At 48.0% G+C, this 21,173-nt stretch overlaps 1 long non-coding RNA gene across 1 annotated transcript in view; it reads left to right on the top strand.

Moving 5' to 3' along the window:
* LOC309436969 overlaps positions 1–18,033 on the top strand; it is a 97,478-nt gene extending 79,445 nt beyond the window's left edge. Inside the window, exon 3 of the long non-coding RNA XR_014183442.1 lies at positions 17,567–18,033. This is a non-coding gene — a long non-coding RNA (uncharacterized lncRNA). The remainder of the gene's footprint in view (positions 1–17,566) is intronic.
* The last annotated feature ends 3,140 nt before the right edge of the window (positions 18,034–21,173 follow it).

The following is a 21,173-nucleotide window of genomic DNA, read 5'->3' as shown; positions in this document are numbered from 1 at the left end:
AGCACCAGTCTTGTAGCCAATCGTTTATGGACTGAATTTTTCTATTCCATCCCACACCAACACCTGAAAATGGAAGGAGGGAAGAGAAAATCACTTGCGTCGCAGATTCTTTCACCATCCTTCCAAATGCCTTGAAATCTTTCTTCATTCCCCTCCAGCCGCAGGATGCAGCTTCCTCCCCACCTGTCTGGAAGATCAGCAGTGGGTAGCAGTCTGTTGCGTGCACCAGGCTGGGGAGTTGCCCGGGTGATATCCCTGATCCGGCTCCAGGTAGACTACAAACTTCCCTATGATGAGAGCCAGCTCTGCATATTGGGCCCTCTGTCCCTATCAGAAGGGAACTGACTGCTACCATTACCCTTCTTTCTTTCTTATCAGAGGCAGTCTTGAGGTATGGAGTCAACCCCCTCTTTCTATGTGACCTTCTAGGTGGGCCTTGCACCACATAATCGCCTACCTTTTCTTCAAGATCCAGGGCCTCAAACTTATTATGGAGGGGCACCTGGGGAAGCAAAGCAGGTAGGGAGGGGGGTTGCCTGCGGCGCCAAACTGGATTAGCTTCCAACCCTCGTGATATTTTTGGTCCCCAACCTCTGCCCGACAGCAACAGGGCAGGGGCTGTCTCGGGTCTCCCCCTTCTGCCCGACAGAGCAGGGGCTCCATCAGGTTTTGGGGTGTATCTCCCTGGGACCTCTCTGACTGGCATGCTAGGGAGTTACTCCACCAGTCGATCTCCTTTTCACACTCCCTGATGGACCTCAGAGTCTCAACTTCCTCCTTAAGGTTCGAGACCATACTGAGCAGATCTTGCAGCTGCTCACACAGGTGGAATGCTGCCTCCCTCCCCTGGCAGCAGCAGCAGGCTCTGGCACTCCCTAGATCTAGTTTGGGAACACCTCTAGTCAGCTTTGAGATACAATTGAATAGTAAACGCTTGTCTTCAAGAGCAAAGCAGAGGTGCTGAGGCAGCCCACCCCAACATTAGACACCCAGGTTGGGATTCAGCTCCTCTGGACTTACACAGCTATAGTGCCCCTCTGGATGTTGAAAAATTGCTCAGATCCTATTAGAGATAGCTCAGTAAAACGTTGTCCAATTGAAAGCAAGTACTAGGTGTAAGGGACACTTCTCTCTTTTTTTTTTTTTTCTTTTTTTTTTTTTTTACTGTTTCATGTTCTAACCTTCTCCATTTTGCAAGGTTCAAGAAAAGCGATGGGTAAAAAAGCTGAGGGAAACTCAGCTGCATGTTATTCTGTGGTGTCATCTAAATGTATGAAATAGGACACAGGACCTGAGTACTTTAGGGTACTTGGATGAAAACCTAATTAATCACAAATGTCAGTGACGAAGAACTGGAGGCCAAGGTTTTGGTAGGTTTTTGTTTGCTTGTTTTCTTGTTTGTTTGTTGTGTTCTTTGTTTGTGTTTTTTGTTTGTGTTTTTTGTTGTTGGTGGTGGTGGTGTTTTTTTGGCACGTGTGCAAACAACTTCCTGTATTACACTTGAGTGCTGCTAGAAAAAGTGGTGACTAAAGGCACATGGAAGAAAAAAAAAACCCATAAATGTTGGAAGATGGTTTCACCAGAGTACGTCATGGTGTGTTTGCATTACGGACCTCAGGGCTGCAGGGATGGCCATCTCTGAAGGTGGTGGTGGTTCATACCATTGTAGCTGGGTCAGTAAATCCAGCCAGGACTACCAAGGGTATCACAAATCAGATATTAAAAGCAAATGTTTAGTGCAGTGTTAAATACAACAGTGGGTGCCTACTCAGGCGGTGAGAACTGATAAGCTTTCTGTTGCCATAGGGTCAACGGGCAGGTCCTGTTTCTCTGTGCTCATCCCCAGATCTGCTGCTTTGCACTGTCAAAACGGCACAACAGCTTGGCCTTTGGAAGGAGATGACACATTGTTGAATTCTTTATATTCTAAGTATTTGGGATTCAGCTCCTCTGGATTTACACAGCTATAGTGCACCTCAGGATTCTGAAAAATTGCTCCGATCCCGTTAGAGACAGCTGAGTAAAAAGCTGTCCAGTTAAAAACAAGTACAAGGTGTAAGGAACTCTTCTTTTCTTCTTCTTCATCTTCTTCTTTTTCTTCTTCTTCTCCTTCTTCTTTTATTTTTTTATTTATTTTTTCTTTAGTTTAGTTTCTTTATTGTTTTTTTACTGTTTCATGTTCTAACCATCTCCATTTTGCAAGGTTCAAAAAACACAATGCAAAGTACTTATTTAAACAAGGTTTTGACATTTTAATAAAGGAAGTGTTTCACGTTTGTTAATTGCAAATAAACACTGGTTATTTAAGAAATTGCATTAATACAAGGCATTTCTAAATAATCCAAGGCATCTGCTCAATTGAAGAAATATCTTAGAACGAGTTATCAAACAGGAAATAAAATGTTGCACCTGTTCCTCCTGCTTTCCCTTTAATACCAGAGGGACAGTCTCTGGGAAGTTAACAGGCTGAAAGGAACAGGTCACGCCCATCACAAAATACCCGACTGCAGCTGATTCAGTGTGCAGTACTAGATCCTGGCTGGAGTAATTTCTAAAGTGCCAAGGAAACAATAGATCTTTGTGTGCTCTCAAGAGCACCAAGCCAGTTGAATAGGAAGAATGTCACTTTTTCACTTAAACAACCTTTTCTATTACATATTTTCATTCTATAATAAAGCTCATCTCTCTATATTACATTACATAGATATAAAAATTGTATTGTCATACTAGAATACCTGTCGGGTCCAACAGGAAAAAGCTCACAGCTTGCCTGTGTTGTGGAGCTTCATACACACATTGTGTCTAATACAGGAAGACAGACACCAAGGAGCAGCATTTCAGTTTTTATATGTGCAAGCCCATCCATATGCTTGTGTGTTAATGCAATATGGAAATCACCTTAGCATTTGCTACCAGTCTTCTTCAACCTGGAGCAAATGCCTTCCCATGTCCACTTCATTACCTACATACATAGAGGAAATTCTTGCAGCTCATCACGAGCCTTTTGCAGCACGTGCAACTGGGTAACAGGAAAAGTGCAGTGACAGGAGCCTTTGGAAGGAAGTTTCTGCTCTTGGTAGCCACAGCACAGGGGTTTGGATTCAACCACTTGCAGTTGGTTGACAGCCTGGGAAAAGGTGTGTTTGCAGCTTGTCACCAAATGTGGTTCCCATAACCCTTGCCAGTGACAGTGAGCATCAATCCAGCAGCACAGCTTCTTCCAGCTTGCTGGACCACAGGCCATTTGATACGCACCTCAAAAGTGATATGTGACTCTCACGCATATGTCATGTCAAATGAGCAAGAAGCAATCAAAGAGAGTCAGAACATAACATGATTTCTTTTGAAAGAATGTACACAGGATAGATTAGGTGACTGAATCAGTACTTGTCAATAGAGTAACTTGTGATCATTAAACGGATTGTAAGCTTTTGAGGGAAAGTATCCCAGGTTCCTACAGACAGTGTAGTTACATGTTGTTTAAAAGGAAACATGAAGCATCTTGGAGAAATGCAGCTTCTGTTCAGTATCTAAGTGACAGCGCAACAGCCATAAAGAACAGTGGAAATGCCTCAGATGGTAAAAATTCTGAAAATCTTTGGAAGAAAATGCCACAGCGGTCAAACCACGACATAGACGAAAATGAGTGAAAGGGAGTTAATTCAAGGATATCAGTCCTCCAAACTCCCAGCAATGTCATGGATGGTTTGATGATCCTTCAATTGGTTGATGAGTGACAGCACAACATGATGACCCATGGAACCTCTCTGTGCAGTACACAGCAATCTACAGTAGAAATCAACTAACTAACTAACTAACTAACTAACTAACTAACTAACTAACTAACTAACTAACTAACTAACTAACTTTCTTGCCATATTGGCTGAAAAGAACAATTTTTGAAAGTAACAAACATGTATGTGAAAAACATGCATTCAGTACACAGCTACCTACAGTAGAAACTAACTAACTAACTAACTAACTAACTAACTAACTAACTAACTAACTAACTAACTAACTAACTGTCTCAAACTCTTGTCAGAAAAACAGCTAACTACAAAAATACTAACTAACTAATTAACTATCTAACAAACAAACAAACATGTTAACTATCTAACTAAGTGGTCATGTTGTGCAAAAAGAATGAGGTCCAATCTGAGGCATCGTGAACCATCACTTCAGACCGCCTGGGGAAAGATGGGGGAAAAGACAGGCATTAGGGACAAGGCTGAGAGGAGAAGCAGCAGCTTGTGCTTTCATGTGAAATCCAATATCCATTCCTAGTTCTCCTCTACAGGACTCCTGAGAGCTGGTGTTAGGGTTTGGTGTTACTATAATAACGATTGAGATTGTGGAAGTTTGGGGAGGTCTCCCTGTATACAAGGGCTTTTGACCCAAAGCTATACAAATCTCTGCTTCAATGTCCAGGCCGGTATACAGCTACAGTAAGAATTTTCCTCCTGCCAGACATGTTCTCCCAAGGGCAGGTGCATGCAACCTCTATGGGACCCTCTCTGATCGACTCAGAAACCTTTCCTGTACTCAGAGCCGTGTTACAATTCAAAAGATGGAGAGCAGGCTCTGCACTCTGGCAGAGCTCCAACTGGTGGATGACTTTGCTTGTCCCTGTGGCAGCAGTCCCAACTTCTAAGGTGGGGAGGCTTTTGTTCTCATCCTGCTTTTGGACCTCACATACCTCTGAAGTTTCAGCGGGTGCCTCTGGTGTTAACGACTCTCCAGCCTGGCCCTCCTCCTCCTCAAAGAGCTGCCCCGGCCCTGTCACCTGCACACAGAAAACCATTTCAGCCCCCAAACCTGACACTTTCTCAGTGGGTAGTTTAGACTTATTTTGCCAAGGCCAAATTCACAGTCATACCTTGCTGCCTTTAGAATCAGGGGCACGCTCGAGAAAATGCAAAGGAAAGAGCAGGTGAGGACAGGAGAGGAGAGGTGAGGAGAAGAGAACCGTTCTCGTATGCATGGTCACTGGGTGCCTGGGAGCTGGATGACTTTGCTTGTCTCTGTGTCAGCAGTCCAAACTTCTGAGGGCAGAGGCTTTTGATCTAACCCTGGTTCTGGACCTCACATACCTCTGAAATTTTGGTGTCTGCCTCTGGTGCTGGCAACTCTTCAGCCGACGCACTGTCAAGCCCAGCCTGCTCCTCCTCCTCCTCAAAGAGCTCCCCGTGGTGCTCAATGAGGAGCTGCACCAGCCCTGTCACCTGCACACAGAAAACCATTGGTTTCTGCCCCGGTGGCTGCAACCAGGTCCAAGGGCCTCTCCCACTCCCCACCCTGGCTTCTGCTCAGAAGCTGCAGCTATGGGGCTGCTGTTGCCAGCAGCTCCCCCAGCAGCGTTTGCTGAACTGAGGAGGCAGACTGGAACCTCTGAACAGCAAACCTCGGCTGGGCCTGGAAGGCTGTAGCCGGCTGGTAAATGCAACGTACCTTCATCACCTCCACCAGGACATCCACGGGAAGCATGTCCTCCTCGGGTGGGCTGAGGAGGACTGTCCCCAAACAGACAGCCAGTTTCCTGGCTGTCATCCTGGTGGTGGTGGCATTGCTGGAGATGGTGTGCAGGAGGCTGAGCAAGTCTTTGAGGAGGAGGAGGTTGGCCTTGGGCAACTTGCTGGCCACCCTGAGGAAAGAGGAACACAATGTTCAGAAAGGAGATGTCGTCAAGGCAGGTGTCCCAGGCTGATCTCAGCCAAGGCCAGGCGAGAGAAGGCTCCCTGGCCATGGCTGGTTTACAGCAGAATGTGTGCCCTGGCTGAGATGCAGCCACCTCCTTCTGGCAAGAGTGGAGCAAGCCCAGTGTCTGCAGGCAGTGCTCCCAGGAAAGAAATGCTTTTCTGTGCCACTTTCCCCCAAAACGTGACCTCACAGTAGCAACAGGAGCAAGTGGTGGCTGGCCAAAAAGAAAGCATTTTCATGCAGGCTGTGCCTTTGCAGGCAAATGCCGCGCTCTGCCAGTGCCTGCAGAGCAAGTGAGCTGCTGTCCACACTTACTCTTTGAGCCCAGCCATCCTCTCCTGCCTGCTGGTCTTCAGCACGGCGCTCATCCACTGCTCGTAGAGCTCAGCCTGGAGGAGCTGGGAGGGGATCTTGCGCAGGAAGTCCTGCAATGGCAAGGGCTGCGCGTGAGGCTGTGAGCAGTGCCGCCGGGAGCACAGGCAGCAAGGCCAGGCCTCTGGCTGAGCAGCTGCTCCTGGCTTTGGGCTCCTGCTCTGGCAGGGGCCCATCAGCAGCGCCAGAGCCGGGAGCTGCCGGGCTCCAGGTCAGCAGCTTCACCTGCAGGATGACGGCCAGGAGGTGCAGCGGCTGGCTTTCCAGGTGGACTTCTGCGCCGCTGTCCAGGGCCTCCCGGAGCTCCTGGGTGGCCCGCTCGCTGGCCGTCACGAGGAAGATCCCCTCTGTGGATGGCCCGTGCTGGTGCAGGAGAGCCAGCAGGTCCTGCAGGGGACAGAAGAGATCATTACTGGTTTGGAGACAGGCCCTGGGATAAGTGAACCTTCCTCAAGGGCAGGATGGAGCGTGGACGGGTGTGCAGCTGTCACTGGGGCAGGAAAGCGGTGGCTGGAGGTGGGTGATGTGTGGAGGAGCCAGCCTTGTCCCCAACACCCATGTGGGCTCTCTCTGATGGGCTACCACCTCTCCATAGGAGCCCATGGAATGGAGACCAGGTGGCCAGACTTGCTTACCTGGATGGGCTGGGGCAGCGTGCCGTCCTGGCTGCACAGAGCTGCCAGGGGCCGGCCGAAGAGAAGCCCCTTGTGGACACAGCCTGGCATCACTCGGCGCGGGAAGGGCCTGGGCAGCCCCCTCCTCCTCGTGCTTGTCCTGCCTGTTGCAAAGGAGAAGAGAGCAATGAGCCGTGGAGGAGAATCGGCAAGCCAGATCTCCTTGAGCCCCTCAGGACTGTTCCCCCACCACTGAGCATGTGGGTGAAGATTCATTTTGGAACGAGTGACCCCAGGGGCTCAGCTCTCTCCCTCCGCAGAGCTATGGGGATCGACATGCCCTGCGGGAGGGGCAGCAGCAGCCCCAGTGGAGCACGAGTGCCCGTCTGCCAAAGGAGGAGAGAAGCGCCATCCTGCCCCTGTCTTCCTTAAACTCACCAGCCGAGTGGCCAACTCCACTTGGGCTGCCAGAGGGGACGCCGGGTGGTGGCTGCTGCTCTGCACCAGCCTGCAAGAAACACACTGCACTCACCAAACAGTCCTGCAGCAGAAAGGGTGCTCAACGAGCAGCACTGGCCCTTTGCTATGTGTGAAAGTTGCGACAGTCTAGATTGCACCCTTGGTAATCCTGACCTTTGCCTGGTCCTCAAGGAGCTGTTCCAGGCTGGTGGTGTCAAGGGTCATGGCCTGGACAAGGGAAAAGAGCAGAGGGTGAGAAGTGCTGCACCTGCTGCAGAGCTGGAGCTGCCTCTGTGGACAGAATGGAGACAGGAGGGACACTCACAGCATTGCGGCCCCTCAGCTCCTTTAGCAGCAGCGTGAAGGAGGGCAGCTGGGTGACACGGGCTCCCTCCACTCCTTCTGGTGGTCTGTGTATGTGGAAGGGAAGGGGCAAAGAAAGAGCTGTGTGAGACCCAGGCCAGCTTGCCTCTCTCCTGCCAGCCCAGGCAGCACTTCAAAGCTGCAGTGAAGCAGCTGGGCACCACTGGGCAACGGAGCGGAGAGCCGCGGCAGTGCGGAGGGCGGGGCTGGGCAGATGTTGTCTGGACACAGCTGGACTTACGCAAGGAGCGTGCTGAGCCAGAGCTGCTTCACTGCCCGGCAGCTGCAGAAAGAGAGGAGAAACAGCCTGAGTGATGCTGCTCCCCAGCCTGCGGGTGCAGGTGGGCGCGAGCACAGCCCTGCCCTATGGGGATGACCACAGAGGCAGGACAGAGCTCTGTGGGGCAGGACTTGTCCCTGCAGTGTAACGTGGTACAGAGTCTCACCAGAAGGTGACGATGCAGGAGCTGCAGGGCCAGACCAGGACGAGGGAGTTGGTGTTCTCGCCTTCCTCCTCCTCAGCGGCATCGCCGGCTGCCCCCTTCCCGCTGCCCAGCACCTGCAGCCGGCACAGGGCCAGGCAGAGCTGCGGGCGCGGGTCGCTGCCACGTCTGCAGAGAGGAGTGGCAGGGAGTGACCTGGCGGTGCCGAGCCCGCTGGCTCCCCTCTGGCGTCTGCCTGCCACGGGTACGGCCATGGGTGCATCCAGCAGCAGGGTGCCGGGGTCTGGGGCTGCTCCTGGGCTGTCCCTTCCCTGGTGCCAGGGGCAGGGCTTGGGAGGAAAGGCAGCTGGGGTGTGTGAGTCTTACTGGGGCTTGGCGATGACCAAGCTGCGGCTGAAGAGGAGGAGGTCCCTCTTCTTGGTCGCACGGCCCAGAGTCACCTGCACCTGCTGCCGGAGCAGTGGCTCTTCTAATGCCGAGATGGGCATGCACCGCTGCGCGCGCTCAGGGTCATCCCTGCCAAGCAGATGGATTCAGGGATGAAAAAAACGTCTGCTGCCTGCGGGACCAGCTGTGCCAGGGTGTCCCTGAGATGCAGAGGGAGCCTACCTGAAGCTGCGGCAGCAGTTGACTTGGCCCATCTCGACAAGTGCAGTAGAAACCTGCAGTGGGACGTGCTTTGGGGTGTTGCTCTAAATAGTGCCCAGTTGGCTGCAGACAGGCTGCCAACGGGCGTCCCTGTGCCGGTCAGAGCTGCTGGGCAAGAGCTGGTCTCTCCAGCGGCTCCGTGTTGGCACAGAAGCGTTGCCGGGCCAACGCTGGGTCAACACAACAGACCATTCCAACCGCTGGGGTGGCAGGGGGGGTGCACTGGGGCTCTTCTCAGCGTGCTGCCCATGTCTCTCTCATCCTGGGGAGCCCAGCCCTTGGCACAGCACTGCAGGTCTGGCCTGACAGTGCTGAGCAGAGGGGAAGGGTCACATCCCTCCAGCTGCTGGCCGTGCTTTGCCTTCTGCAGCCCAGGCCACCACTTGCCACCACCTGGGGGCAAGGGCACCTTGGTGGCTCCTGGTCAACTTGCTGTCCAGCAGGATGCTTGGACCTTTTGTGCCACGTTGCTTTCCACTCTGGGTCACGAGTGTGTGTGAATGTGTCCTGGGATGCTTCACGCCTGTACCGTTGCCATCCGCAGTCGGTCCCTCCCTATTTTTGTGGGTGTCCCGGTAGCACTGTATGTAGCCGTGTAGTGAACACATGAATTTCACATACGTGTTTGTGGCTTTCAGAAATTTTTTTCTTATTGCATTGTGATGAGAGCTTTAGTTAGTTAGTTAGTTAGTTGATTTCTACTCTCGGTAGCTGTGTACTGCATAGAGGAGGTCCATGGGATGTCATGTTGTGCTGGCATCATCAGCTAGTTGAAGGATCACCAAACTGTCCATGACATCGCTGGGAGTTTGGAGGAGTGATATCCTTGAATCAACTCCCTTTCACTCATTTTCATCGATGGTGTGGTATGACCGCTGTGGTGTTTTCCTCCAAAGATTTTCAGAATCTGTATTCTCTGAGGCATTTCCAGTGTTCTTTATGGCTGTTGCGCTGTCACCTAGAGACTGAATAGAAGCTGCATTTCTCCACAATTCTTCACGTTTCTTTCCAGAGGAAGCTGGGATACTTTATCTCAAATTAGACAAATGTTGATAGAGATGACCTAATCTATCCTGTGTACATTCTTTCAAAAGAAGTCATGTTATGTTCTGACTCTTTGTGATTGCTTCTTACTCATTTGACATGACATATGCATGAGAGTCACATATCACTTTTGAGGTGCAGATCAAGCAGCCTGTGATCCAGCAAGATGGAAGAAGCCGTGCTGCTGGATTTAGGCTCACTGTCACTGGCAAGGGTTATGGCAACTGCATTTGGTGACATGCTGCAAACACACCTCTTCCCAGGCTGTCAGCAAACTGCAATTGGTTGAGTCCAAACTTCTGTGCTGTGGCTACTATGAGCAGAAACTTCATTCCAATTGCTCTATGTATGTAGGCAATGAAGTGGACTTGTGAAGGCATTTGCTTCAGGTGGGAGAAAACTGGTAGCAAATGCTAAGGTGATTTCCATATCGCATTAACACACAAGCAAGTTCCTGTCTTTCCCTATTAGACAGAATGTGTGTATGCAGCTGCATCACACAGACAAGCTGTGAGCTTTTCCCTGTTAGACGGGACAGGTATTCTAGAATGACAATACACTTTGTACATGTATGTAATGTAATAGGGAGAGACGGGCTTTGTTATGGAACGAACATATGTAATAGAAAAGTTGTTTAAGTGAAAAAGTGACATTCTTCCTATTCAACTGGCTTGGAGCTCTTGAGAGCTCACAAAGACCTATGGTATGCTTGGTGCTCTTGAAATTACTCCAGTGGTAAACTAACGCTGCACACTGAATCAGCTGCAGTCAGGTATTTTGCAATGGGCACAACGTGTTGCTTTCACCCTTTTTCATTTCCCAGAGACTGTCCCTCTGGAATTTAGGGGAAAGCAGAAGGAACAGCTGTATCTTTGGATTTCCTGTTTGATAACTCATTTTAAAATGTCTCTTCACTTGAGCAGATGCCTTGTATTTTTTAGAAATGTCTTGTATTAATAGAATTTCTTAAATAACAAGTGTTTATTTTCAATTAGCAAACATGACACACATCGTTTATTAGAATGTTTAAAGAAGTACTTCACCTTGTATTTCTTGAGCCTTTCAAAATGGGAAGGTTAGAACATGAAATAGTAAAGAAAAAAAAATAAAAAAGAAGAGTCCCTTACACGTGGTACTTGTTTTAACCGGACAATTTTTTATGGGGGTATCTCTAACTGCTCATTAATCTCTGATGGGATCTCAGCAATTTTTCAGCATCCGGAGCTGCACTATAGCTCCGTAAATCCAGAGGAGACAAATCCCAATCCGGGTGTCTCATGTTGGAGTGGGTTGCCTCAGCATCTCTGCCTTGTTCCTGATGACAAGCGCTTACTACTCTATCTCAAAGCTGACTAGTGGTCTTCCCAAAAGAGATCTCCAGGATTCAGCTGGCACGTACAATGAGAAAGAGGAAGTTTTTCTTTGAAGAAGAGCCTCATGGAGTGGGCTGTGGCTGTCCCTGCTCACCTGGGACTGAGGTGCTTTGGGAACACCCAGGGAGATATTCAAGTTCTTGGAGAGACTATTCTCAAAAACTTGGGGCTGTCAACTTCTCTGTGTCACCAGAAGGAAGGAAAACTTTTTTTTTTTTCTAAAGGAGTTTTCTTATTCAGTTGTACCTAAGTCTTTCTTGTGGATGTCTGTCTTTACTTCTCTCTATCTTTCTCTGTCTTTTAAAATGTAGTTCCAGAAATTTTTGGTGTTCTGTGTCTCTTAGAGCTTCTTAAATATTATGCATTTCTTGGAATGTATTTATTTTTCATGTCCTGTTTTTCTAATGAAATTATTTCTGAAACTGAATTAATTTTATTTTTCATTACTTTTATCTAATGAGGATAAATATGTGATTTTTTGAAAAGCATACAGATAGAATTTGTCTCTGAAATGTATAATGTATCATATAACATCCTTCCTGTATTATATCATCGAGCACTTGGTAGGTAAAAAATGTTTTTACCTGTTTTTGTTGTTGTTGTTGTTCTGAATTTTACTAGAGTCTGAAAAAAGGTTCACTCCCAAACACATTGATTTAACTGTTGATGAGTCTCTTCTTTGGTTAATCACTGTCAGGAATAATAGGCTAATATGTCGACTTTGAGTCATGGTGGGAGAACTCAACAATGATGAAATGAAATCGGTGTCGCGCGTGTTGCCTGCCAAGATTTTAGACATTTAGGCAGAACATATTTATTTCTTTTGTTTTTCACTTTGCTTCTTGTTCACCTAGTTCTGAATTTACTTGGTGAATAGGTGTAAAAAGTTTTTTGCCACTTTCTGTGAAAGAAGCAAGCGATATGTGAGGTTTTTTTACTCATATCAGTATTATGTTGAATTAGGTCTACATTCCGCTTTGTTTCAGAGGAAAGCTAGCTAAAACCTTCAGAACTCAACTGTAAGTGCTTCCTCAGGGCAAAATCTGGATGTTGAAATTTGAAAAATTATGTTTATTTATTTGTAGGCTTTAAAATGTAATTTAAAGTAAGTTCTGGAATAGCTGTATATTGTTTGACTTTTGAATCCGAAAGCAGTATCTAAAAGTACCTGACATTTTCTTGACAGTAGGAGGTATATAACATCTATACTTTTGTAAATCAGGCTGGTTTTTTTGGTGTCTCAGACTGGATGCATAATTTTTGCTATACTCAAAACGCATTGGGACCCCAAATCTGTCCAATTTCAACATAACACTATATATATATACTATATATATATAATATATATAAAATAGACCTTCTTACTGTGTAACATGCATGTGATCTACTCTTAAAAGCCCCCATGTATTAGAGCCTGAAGTGCTGTGATTGTGTCAAAGGCACTTTTGTGCTGCACCTTGGAGCTGGGCACAGCACTGTGGGAAAGCAAGATGTGCAGTTCCAGCCACCTGGATGATAAAGGAAGATCAATACTAACATGACCATCTGGACGGTCAAAGAAATAATGCTAACATAATTAGATGATAGCAAAATAGAAAGGGCCTTGGACAGATTGTGTTGAAGTACGTTTCTCATAATTGTAGAGAGTTATAGCTCAGACTTGTGAGAATGATATCTCGGGTCGGAGAACTCCCCCCCAATCTATGATGTGTGAATGTCCTTGCACCAGGTCTGTGAATGAGTGGGAACATAACTGAAACAAAGATAACATCAGTGTGGTGTGTTTTTAGTAACAATTATTGGAAAAACACCTTATATAACATCTTAGTCCAGGTCCATATCTGTAAATCCTATAAATTGTCACTGACTAATAAAGAAAGCCTCAGCCTGGCTCAGCTCTCTGCTCTGCCCGGCTCTGCGCTCCTTCCTGAACAAGATCTCTGTCTGTGCATGAATCTCTGTCTGCGTCCCGGTGTGCGTGGTTTCTAATCGCCGCAAATGGTGCCCCATGTGAGTGTGTGACCCCTGGAGGCTCTTCATCAAGCTGTGCGTTTGGCGGCGACCACACAATCCGACAGGTGAGTAAATTTTATTTGTGGCCACATTAATCACTACGGTATATATTTATATATTTCTATACTGTTTCAGGTATGCTTTGTGCATCTGCTCCTACGTGTGACAAAAGCAGAGATGTTCAGCGTCACTGGACCTGCTGTTTTGCAATGCTGGGAGTGCCACAACAGATTAAAACTGGCAATGGTCCTGGATACGCTGCTAGATCCACGCAACATTTTTTACAGCAATGGAGTGTTTCGCACGTCACAGGTATTCCACATTCTGCCACTGCACAGGCTATTATTGAACAGGTCCATTCCACACTGAGGCAGATGTTACTAAAACAAAAAAGGGGCAATATGGTGCCTCAAGAACAATTAGACAATGTAATATATACTTTAAATTTTTTGAATCGTACTAAGCCTCCCTCCTCTACCACAGCAGTGGAAAAACACTTTTGTGTTCCAGGTTCACTATCTCAGAGACCAAATGTTATGTATCAGGATCCCCTGCACAACAGTGAATAGCAAGGGCCTGTAGAGTTAATTACCTGGGGAAGGGGATATGTGTGTGTTCTTATCCCAACAGGACTGAAGTGACTTCCTGCAAAATAATGTTAAACCTGACTATGAGTTGGACAAACACGACGCAGGACCTAATGCCAGAGATACGGCGTCTGTCCCTGTAGTAGAGGGCAACAACGAAACAGAAGAGACCAAGGGAAGAGGCACTAGCATATCAGAATGATACAGATTTACATTATTTGGACTGGGGACTAACTGGTAAAAACACTTTCAAAGCATTTGTTTTCCTTATCAGGATGACTAACCAGCCTTCTCCAATATTTGTTAATAACTGTAATTGTTGTAATTTGCATTATTCTATTCTACTGTAGGTTGTTTTGTAATGACAATCTATAACAGGAAAATGACACATAAGGTACAATGATCCACAGTGGGGATTCAAACTCACCAACAAAATGCCCACTTTTGACTTTGGAAGCAAGAGGTGACTCCATCAGCACTCCAAAGTAGTCTGTCAATGACTGTGGTCACAGGGTGAATTGTGTGGCAGTTGCACATTCCCCTGAGATCTGGAGACCTCAATGGGGCCGTTGATGGCTCTTTAGCACCTGTTGTGCCCCACTGTGCCTGTCCCTAAGTACACATATAGGGTGGTACCAAGGTGCTGTCAGTCACATCCTCCCCTGCCTCGGGTCAGGGTGACTTCACCTCTACCAACTGATGGGGCAGGAGGGGTGGGACCCTCGGTCAATTGACAGAGTCCTTAACAAAGAAGGTGCCCAGAGAAGCTGCGAAGCTTCTGGACTATGTTGTAATGCCTGCAGCCACATCTGACCACACTATAAAGCAGGGTTCCCACCGAAGACACCCTTTGAATGGTCTTCTTGGAGCTGCGGGTCTGTAAACTGTAGTCACAGAATCACAAAATCACAGAATCCACTGGGTTGGAAAAGACCTCAGAGATCATTGAGTCCAACCCTTGGTCCAACTCTAGTCCATTTATTAGATCAATGCACCAAGTGTCATGTCCAATCTGAGTTTAAAAACCTCCAGGGATGGCGAGTCCACCACCTCCCTGGGCAGGCCATTCCAATGCCTGACCACTCTCTCTGTAAAGAATTTCTTTCTAACATCCAGCCTAAATTTCCCCTGGCAGAGTTTAAGCCCATGCCCCCTTGTCCTATTGCTAACTGCCTGGGAGAAGAGACCAATCCCCACCTGGCTATAACTTCCCTTCAGGTAGTTATAGAGAGTGACAAGGTCACCTCTAAGCCTCCTCTTCTCTAGACTAAACAACCCCAGCTCCCTCAGCCTCTCCCCATAGATCTTATGTTCAAGTCCCTTCACCAGTTGTGTTGCTCTTCTCTGGACCCGCTCCAGCACTTCAATGTCCTTCCTGAACTGAGGGGCCCAGAACTGAACACAATACTCTAGGTGTGGCCTCACCAATGCAGAGTACAGGGGAAGGATCACCTCCCTTGTCCTGCTGACCACACTATTTTTGATACAGGACAGGATACCATTGGCCTTCTTGGCCACCTGGGCACACTGATGGTTCATGTTGAGCTTCCTGTCAATTAGTACCCCCAGGTCCCTTTCTGTCTGACTGCTCTCCAGCCACTCTGCGCGCAGCCTGTAGCGCTGCAGGGGGTTGTTGTGACCAAAGTGCAGCACCCGGCACTTGGCCTTATTGAACTTCATCCCATTGGAATCAGCCCATTTTTCCAGTCTATCCAGATCCCTCTGCAGAGCCCTCCTGCCTTCCAGCAGGTCGACACTCCCTCCCAACTTGGTGTCATCAGCAAATTTGCTGATGATGGTCTCAATCCCTTCATCTAAATCATCAATAAAGATGTTAAACAGGACTGGACCCAACACTGACCCCTGGGGGACACCACTAGTGACTGGCCGCCAGCTAGATGCAGCCCCATTCACCAGCACTCTCTGGGCCCGGCCATCCAGCCAGTTCTTAACCCAGCAGAGAGTACACTTGTCCAAGCCATGGGCTACCAGCTTTTGCAGGAGTATATTATGGGAGACAGTGTCAAAGGCCTTGCTGAAGTCTAGATAGACCACATCCACGGCTTTCCCCTCATCCACCAGGTGAGCCACCTGATCATAGAAGGAGATCAGGTTGGTCAGACAGGACCTGCCCCTCCTAAACCCATGCTGGCTGGGTCTGATCCCTTGTCCATCCTGAAGGTGCTGTGTGATTCCATTCAGGATGATCTGCTCCATAACCCTGCCAGGCACCGAGGTCAGGCTGACAGGCCTGTAGTTGCCAGGGTCAGCTTTGCAGCCCTTTTTGTGGACTGGGGTAACATTGGCCAATTTCCAATCATATGGGACCTCCCCAGTGAGCCAGGACTGTTGGAAGATGATGGAGAGCGGCTTGGCAAGTTCTTCTGCTAGCTCCCTCATCACCCTAGGATGGATCCCATCTGGTCCCATAGACTTGTGAGGATCCAGATGGCTCAGTAAATCACCAGCTATTTCCTCCTGGAATACAAGGGGCCTGTTTGGCTTCCTATCTCTGTCGACCACCTCCAGACATGAGTTGTCCTGAGGGCCACCTGTCTTACTGGTAAAAACTGAGGCAAAGTAGGTATTAAGTACCTCAGCTTTCTCCTCATCTTTGTTAACTATATTTCCCTCAAAGTCCAACAGAGAATGGAGGTTTTCCTTGCCCCTCCTTTTGTTGTTAACATATTTGAAGAAGGACTTTTTATTATCCCTGACAGAATTGGCCAAGTTAACTTCAAATTGCACTTTTCTTTCCCTGATTTTTTTCCTGCATGATCTAGCTATTTCCATAAATTCTTCATAAGTAGCCAGCCCTTTTTTCCACAGTCGGTAAAGTCTCTTTTTATTTCTGATTTCATTCAGAATCTCCCTGTTTAGCCAAGCCGGTTGTCTTCCCCACCAGCTAGCCTTTCGGCACACTGGTATAGCCTGTTCCTGTGCACTCAAAACCTCCCGCTTGAAGCATGTCCAACCCTCCTGCGCCCCCTTGTTTTTAAGCATTGTTTCCCAGGGTATGCTCTGAACTAGACCTCTGAATAGGCAAAAATCTGCCCTCCGGAAGTCCAGCGTAGAGGTTTTGTTAATGGTTCTCCCTGCATCTCTGAGTATTGAAAATTCTACTATTTCATGGTCGCTATGCCCCAGGTGGCCTCCAACCACTACATCTCCCACCAGCCCTTCTCTGTTTGTAAACAGTAGGTCTAGCGGGGTCTTGCCCCTGGTAGGCTCATTTACCAGCTGATGAAGGAAATTGTCCTCTATACACTCTAGGAACTTCCTAGACTGCCTCTTCTGTGCAGTATTGAGCTCCTAGCAGATATCCGTCAGGTTAAAGTCACCCACAAGAACAAGGGCCGTCGATTTTGAGACATCTGCCAGCTGCTTGTAGAATAATTCATCTCCTTCATCGTCCTGGTTGGGCGGTCTATAACAGACGCCCACGAGGATGTCAGCCTTGTTGGACTTCCCTCTGATTCTGGTCCACAGGCACTCAACCTTGTCACTGCTGACCTCAAGTTTAACAGAGTCAAGTGACTCTCTAACATACAAAGCCACCCCTCCACCTCTCCTACCCTGCCTATCTTTTCTGAAGAGCTTGTAGCCACACATAGCAGCACTCCAGTCATGAGAGTCATCCCACCATGTTTCTGTGATGGCAATCATGTCATAGTTTTCCTGCTGCACGATGGCTTCCAGCTCCTCTTGTTTGTTGCCCATACTGTGTGCATTAGTGTACATGCACTTCAAGTGGGCTGCTGATTTCACTCTTAATTCGGGCTTTCCATCCTTAGGCTGACCTTTGGAGAGCCCAGTTTCAATCCCTTCCCCCTTCAAACCTAGTTTAAAGCCCTCCTGATCAACCCTGCCAACTTATGGGCTATAGTCCTCTTGCTCTCCCTAGAAGGATGAATCCCATCTGATCTGAGGAGACTAGTCCTTTCCTTAGATAGGAACACCGTCTAAGGAGACTTCCTGGGATTAAGAACACCTCACCTCTTCATCTGGGTGAGTGATTATTTACTGGATGTATCCCTGAATGAGTCTTCACCTAACCTAGGCGAGTGATTATTTCTTGTGAGTACCCTGAAGTAAGAGGCTGCTAGTTTTGTTTCTTGTGACTACAGGCTCGTTGTGTATCCTCATTATTCTTATGTTATTGTATTCAAATAATCTCCTTAGCCAATATCTGAACCTGTATTTTATGTCATCAGAGTGCTAAATATGGGTAATACCATTGAAATTTAATTATAGTGTTTATGAGTGAAATCAAGTAAAAAAAAACATCCAAAGAACAGTCTGAGCTAATGTGCAGGGCCTGATTTAGGGTTTAGCCAGTGGTCTGAAAAAAAACACTGCATGATTTGCAAGAATTAACACTGCTAACATCATCTAATAGCACAAAGTGATTAGACTCAAAAACTTGTAGTCTTCCGAATCATTTGGAGAATGATACAGAATGAAAAGAAGAATAAAGCCAGGGTCCTTGCTGTGCTCACTGTGAGCCAGATGTTCAAAGACAAAGAAGGGGGAGCAGTTCCAGGTAAAGGGCCTTGGACAGGTATTACAGAAGTATGTTTTTTATGAGTGTAAGGAGTGACAGCCCAGGCCAGTGAGAATGGTATCTCAGGTGGGAAAACCATCCCCATATGTATGATGTGTGAATGTTGGGCCCGGGCGTGTGAACGAGTGGGTCGGAACACCGCCCGCATGATATGCACGGGAACATGACTGAGAACGGTCACAATGCGAGTGTGGTGTGTTTAGAATAACATTTTTTGAAAAAACGGTCTAACGTCTTGTTCCAGCCCTTTATCTGTAAATATATAAATTGAGAACTGTTAATAAAAGAGAGCTCAGCTCTGCCTGGCTCTGCTCTCGCTGCTAACAAGAACTCTGTGCCTGTGCGTCTCTGTCTGCATCCCGGTGTGCGCCATTTCTAGTTGCCACAACCCACCCAATTCATCAGACCCTCCTTGTGAGGATGAGAACCAGCAGTGCTCCTGTTCTAGTCGGCTCCTCCACCATTTGCATCAGAAAGTTATCATCAGTGCACTGGAGGAACCTCCTGGACTGTGCCTGGCTGGCTGAGTAGACCTTCCACCAGTCACCAGGGAAGTTAAAATCCCCCTCGACAACCAGGGCTTGTGAGTGTGAGGCTGCTCTCAGCTGTCTGTAGAGGCCTCATCAACTTCCTCACCCTGATCTGGTGGCCTGTAATAGACACCCACAACAGTATCACCCCTGCCAGCCTGCCCCTTAATTCTCACCCAGAGACTCTCAACTCACTCCTCATCCATGCCTGGAGAGTACTCAATACCTTGTAGTTGCTCTCTCACATAAAGAGCAACTCCATCACCACCCTGCCTGGCTGGCCTGTCTTTCCTGAAAAGGACATAGCCATCCATGACCACATTCCAGTCATGTGTGCTGTCTCACCATGTCTCTGTAACTGCCACCAGATCATAATCTCCTGCCCGAACACAGGTTTCTAACTCCCCCTGCTTATTCCCCATGCTGCACGCATTGGTGTAACAGGCATTTCAGAGAGCGAGCTGAGCACACTGATTTCTCCTTAGGGGTATGGGAGGCCTCCCAGCCTTCATCAATTCTAGAGTGCTGCCCCACTGGTGCAAGCCCAGATACTACCCCATCCCCCTTCAAATATAGTTAAAGCTCTCCAAATGAGCCCTGCTAATTCCTGTCCCAGCATCTTTTTGCCCCTGTGAGATGAACCTTTCACACACATCACTGTCTGGATTGGTGCTTTATAAACCAACCACTATGAAAGAATCCAAAGGCATGCGTGCAGCACCAGTCTTGTAGCCAGTCATTAATGTACTGAATTTTTCTATTCTGTCCCACATCAACACCCGAAAATCGAAGGAGGGAAGAAAAAATCACTTGCGCCCCCGACTTTTTCACCATCCATCCCAATGCCTTGAAACCTTTCTTCATTCCCCTCAGACTGTGAGATGCAGCTTCCTCTCCACCTGTCTGGAAGATCAGCAGTGGGTAGCAGTCTCTAGGGTGCACCAGGTTGGGGAGTGCCCGGGTGATATCCCTGATCTGGGCTCCGGGTAGTTTACATATTTCCCTATGACGAGAGCCAGCTCTGCATATTGGGCCTTCTGTCCCTATCAGAAGGGAACTGACTGCTACAATTACCATTCTTTCTTTCTTATCAGAGCCAGTCTTCAGGTGTGGAGTCAACCCCCTCTTTCTATGTGACCTTATAAGTAGGTCTTGCATCACATCATCACCTACCTCTCCTTCAAGATCCTGGGCCTCAAACTTATTATGGAGGGGCACCTGGGGAAGCAAAGCAGGTAGGGAGGGGGGTTGCCCGTGGTGCCAAACTGAAACTCGTTTCCAACCCTCGTCATCTTTTTGGTCCCCAACCTCTGCCTGACAGCAACAGGGCAGGGGCTGTCTCGGGTCTCCCCCCTCTGCCTGACAGAGCAGGGGGTCCATCAGCTTTTGGGGGAATCCCCCTGGAGCCTCTCTGACTGGCATGCTAGGGAGTTACTCCACCAGTCTATCTCCTTTTCACACTCCCTGATGGACCTCAGAGTCTCAACTTCCTCCTTAAGGTTCGTGACCATGCTGAGCAGATCTTGTAGCTGCTCACACCTCGCGCAGGTGGAATGCTGCCTCCCTCCCCTGGCAGCAGCAGCAGGCTCTGGCACTCCCTGCAGCCAGAGACCAGAATAGCCACGGTTCAGGGCAGGTGGTCTGTCCCTGCCCAGCACTTGCGAGAAAAAACTTCTTCTCAGTAACAGTGACAGAGCACTGGAACAGGCTGCCCAGGGAGGTTGTGGAGTCTCCTTCTCTGGAGACATTCAAAACCCGCCTGGACATGTTCCTGTGCGACCTCACCTAGGCGTTCCTGCTCCAGCAGGGGGATTGGACTAGATGATCTTCCGAGGTCCCTTCCAATCCCAAACATGCTGTGATACTCTGATACTGTGAAATGATCTTTCACAAAATTCAGGAATTTCCCAGGCTTTCATGTCCCCGCAGGGACAGTACAGCCTTCCCAGCTGAACTGTCACACACAGACGTTGACAGCACCCAAGTTTTTGAGAAGAATCTCTCCAAGAACTCCCTGGGTGTTCCCAAAGCACCTCAGTCCCAGGTGAGCAGGGATAGCCACAGCCCACTCCATGAGGCTCTTCCTCAAAGAAAAACTTGCTTTTCCCCATTGCGTGTGTCAGCTGATCCTGGAGATCTTGTTTGGCAACACCTCTAGTCAGCTTTGAGATACAAATGAGTAGTAAACGCTTGTCTTCAGGAGCAAGGCAGAGATGCTGAGGCAACCCACTGCAACATGAGACACCCAGGCTGGGATTCAGCTCCTCTGGATTATCGCAGCTATAGCACACCTCTGGATGTCGAAAAATTGCTCAGATCCCATTAGAGTTAGCTGAGTAAAATGTTGTCCAGTTAAAAGCAAGTACCATGTGTAAGGGACTCTTCATTTTTTTTTATTTTTTTTTTTTTTAATGTTTCATGTTCTAACCATCTCCATTTTGCAAGGTTCAAAAAATAAATGAAAAG

This window comes from Streptopelia decaocto (genome assembly GCF_964273445.1).
Source record: "Streptopelia decaocto genome assembly, chromosome: 1".
NCBI lineage: Eukaryota > Metazoa > Chordata > Aves > Columbiformes > Columbidae > Streptopelia > Streptopelia decaocto.
The sequence above is the reverse complement of the archived record's forward strand: the minus strand, read 5'-3'. Positions and strand labels throughout refer to the sequence as shown.